Source organism: Tamandua tetradactyla, chromosome 1 (genome assembly GCF_023851605.1).
Source record: "Tamandua tetradactyla isolate mTamTet1 chromosome 1, mTamTet1.pri, whole genome shotgun sequence".
NCBI lineage: Eukaryota > Metazoa > Chordata > Mammalia > Pilosa > Myrmecophagidae > Tamandua > Tamandua tetradactyla.
This window is the reverse complement of record NC_135327.1, coordinates 58,524,016-58,527,707: the sequence shown is the minus strand read 5'-3', so window position 1 is coordinate 58,527,707 and position 3,692 is coordinate 58,524,016. Positions and strand designations below refer to the sequence as shown.

The 3,692-nt window shown below is 51.8% G+C and overlaps 1 pseudogene; it reads right to left on the bottom strand.

Moving 5' to 3' along the window:
• Positions 1-713: 713 nt before the first annotated feature.
• Positions 714-1,545, bottom strand: LOC143684483 (ADP/ATP translocase 3 pseudogene; annotated as a pseudogene).
• Between the last annotated feature and the right edge of the window lie 2,147 nt (positions 1,546-3,692).

The window sequence follows — 3,692 nt, the reverse complement described above, 5'->3', positions numbered from 1 at the left end:
ACAAAGCGTATGCTCTTTGTCCTTCCCTGGGTCTCCACTGGTTCCCTCCTATCCCCTGCCCTGCCTCAGAGCTGTCCTGGGGGCCCTGCCAGGGTGGTGCACTATCCCGCTGTCCCCTGCTGTGTTCTGGGTGCACGGGGTGCCAGCGGGGTGGCTCAGCCATACTCCTTCTCACCTGAGCTCAGTTGCATTCTGGCCCTAGAGCTTTGGACAGGGTATTCGCCCTGTTCAAATGGCTGGGTCTTCATCTGCAAAATGGGCCCAATAACTGACCCTAAGTGAGTGTCCTGCTTGTTTATTGTTCTGCAGGATGGTGCCCAACATAGAACATGATTGCAAATATCCAGCTGTGCCAAAGGAGATGGTATTTAAGTATAAATAGGATAATTTTTTTGAAATAAATACTTAAACACAATTGAGGGTCCTGCAAGCACCTGGACGCCGGGTTCTAGGTCTGCAGAGCTGAACTGCCTCCTCCATGGACCGGATGGTCATAGATCCCTCTTCCCCCAGTAACCAACACACGGAGTCAGCGATGCCAATGGTTGATGTGATCACAACACACCCCTTTTCTAAAGCTTCCCCTAGCCCTGTACAGATGTCATCTGCCTGGGTGAAAACAACAGGAATTTCTTGAAGTTCAATGGTCAAAAGCGGTTGAGTAAGATTCCACAGGGTTCTGTTGGTTCCCATTTCTAGGAAGACACACACATTTAGATGATTTTCCTTAATTGATCGTACAGGACCAGTGCAGAGGCTCCACCCATGCCAGGCACCTTGAAGAAGGTTTTGCCTCTCTCATCTTTGAAAATCTTCCTTCAGCAATCGACTGTCTGGATGTGCGTGATGTCGACTCCTTTGTGCCCAGACCACATCACAGTGCCACGGGGGTGGGAGACCACACCACCCACAGCTGTCCCAGTCTGCATGATCATCCAGCTCTCTGCCATGTGTGCCTGCATGGGGCCCCGCACCTCCCCTCTGGCCATATTACCCGTGCCCAGGTAGGCTGCCCTGTAGATACTGGCACCTGCCCACAGGCATAGAAACCCTGGTCTGGGCCTCAGATGCCATGAGACCTGGCAATCATCAATTTACCATCTCTCAGGCCTTTGGATTCTCTTTCTGCACCAGATCTCCCAACATCAGCCACCAAATGGGTTCTAGAGAAATGCAGTGGGCAGACAAAGCAAAGAGATGTGGCTCCAGCAGCCCCACTAAAGCCACGTTGCCAGCAAAATACCTCCGTATGCTGGCATGCCTGTCTGCACCGCCCAGAAACACCTGCTTATACTAATCCTTGAAGGCCAAGTTGAGGGCTTGGGTGGGGAAGCAGCGGATGGTGCCCACCAGGTTCCCTTCCAGAAGGAGGGGGACGTCCTTCTCAGACGACAGTGACTCCATGGTGGCCATCTGTTGAGTGCCATGTCATACCTACAGTAGCAGCTTGACCCACTCAAGGAGGGCTGGGGCATTCTTGGAGATGGTGGCAGCAACGACATCTGCCAGGAAGTCCTTGGCGAAGGAGAGGGCCTGCTCTAGCATGGAGGTGGTGGGGCGGCGGAGAGGGTGCAGGGCCGGGTAGCGGTGCCGAGAGCTGGCAAGGCCAGGCTGCTGGCTCAGTGCGGTCATGGGCAGCACCACAAGCACTAGCCTATTTTTAAGATGGTCTGAACCTGGCAACACTCCAGCTGTGGTCTTGGTGCACGCCCAGGACTCAGCAAAGGTTGGTGGCATGGCTCGTTTGCTGGATAAACACACGGCCTGGCATTCTCTGCTGTGCCCCTCCTCCCCATCTTACCCCAAACTCACTGGCTACTCCGTACTCCACAAGCATGCCAGGCCGAGGCCCACTGCATCGGCCTCACCTGAGCTGTTTCCTCTGCCTGGAGCAGAGGTGCCCAGAGCAAAACAAACGCTCGACACCCTAGAATAAATGAATCATTTGCGTTTTTCATACCTTGGCCTCCTCCAATAGGCTGAATGGGGCTCTTGCTCTAGTTCGTTTTCCTTAGGGAAGGAAATACCTTCAGTGCACTTGCACCTTCACAGCGGAGCCTTTGCTGTCCCCCACCCTTCATATTTCACACCCTCCCCCCAGCACCCCAAGACGCTCCCTGTGGGAGTTTCCCACATATTGCCCTGGGACTGCATTGCCATCCTAAGTACCGTGTTTTAGTTATTCGTGTGGTTTTTTGCCATCACATCACATCCCACGAGACAATGAACTCCAAGAGTAGGGGACTTTTTGTCAGTTTGTTGACATCTTTATTGTCAGAGCCTAGAACAGAACCTAAATATACTAATGGGGACCAATACATATTTGCTGAAGGAATGAATAAGTGAATGATGGACTCACCTTGGAACTCTGTCCCCTAAGCCATCAGGAGCAGAGCACAGTGGCAAGGAACACAGAGTCAGCCCTCCAGGGTTAGATCCCAGGACCTCCATTCGATGCTGACTGACCTGCAGGAAAGTGACTTTACTTCTCTGACCCTCAGTTTCTTCTTCTGTCCAGGGGGGGCTGATGAGAGCTCTTGTTCACCAGGTTATCATTTAGATGAGCTGCTACATGTAAGGTGCATAACATAGTGCCGAGCCTATTGCAACTAATTTACCACACACTAATTACTGCTACTATTCTGGTATCTCCTAAAAACAAAACAAAACAGAGGGAGCTAGGAATACTAAGCCAAAGCTGGCTTTATATAACTTGGGGTATATTTTTTATCATTTTAAAGCAAAGCGCTCTAGGAGCAATGTGAATCTCAAGTACATTGCCAAGGAGTTCATTGTGACCCCAGCTTTTTTATGTGTCACAGAAGCTCCTTGTCACCCTTCAGTTGGTGGACAGACAGCTAATGTTTATCTTTTCTGGAATTCTACATTCTGATGACGCTTGTGTCAAGCAACCCCTGCAGTGGGTTCCAACCACCTTGGGCTTCCTGGAGCCAAGACACGTATCTTGCTTTTGAAGACTTCAGGTTGTCTGCGGTTTGCATCCCAACAGAACAGAGGGGCCTAACTGCAAATGGACAGACATATACACATACTTAAATGTGGACAGACATACACACGTAGTTCCAAGCTATTTACTCTGCACATGCATGTGTATTGGACACGCGCGAGATCACATCTGGAATGACTTGTGGGGGTGGTTCGAGAGATGCCCCAACATGAGTATTTGGTCAGTGGCAGGTAAGGAAGGCATGGGAGCTGCTGCCTGGGTCTCAGGCCATTCCTCCAGAAGGGAGCATGCCTTCCAGCCGCTGTCTTCTTAGTCCTTCTATCCTCTGCTGAGGGCCTTTGCATATGCTGTTCCCTTCCTAGGAATGTCCTTCCCACAATCCTTCACCTGGTTAATGCCTACTGGCCTCTCAACCTACATGGTGCTTCCTCCAGGAAGCCCTCCTTGGCCTTCCAAACTGGCTGAGTCCCTGTTCTCGCCCTTGGGCTCCAGGCCCAGTTGCTGAGTTCAAGAGGTGGTGGGATCCTCGTCCCTTCTCCACTCCATGGGCTTGGGGCTCAGGTCTGGTTTTCATCCAGCACGGAATCTGCAGCCACTAGCAGAGATGAACTCCTGGCAGGCACGGATGGGCACTGCTGGTGGCATGGGTGAATGCTCAGACAGCAGAAGGAACACTGACTGTGAGAGCAGGGGGAGTTGCCACACATTCCTGCTAGCCTGGGAT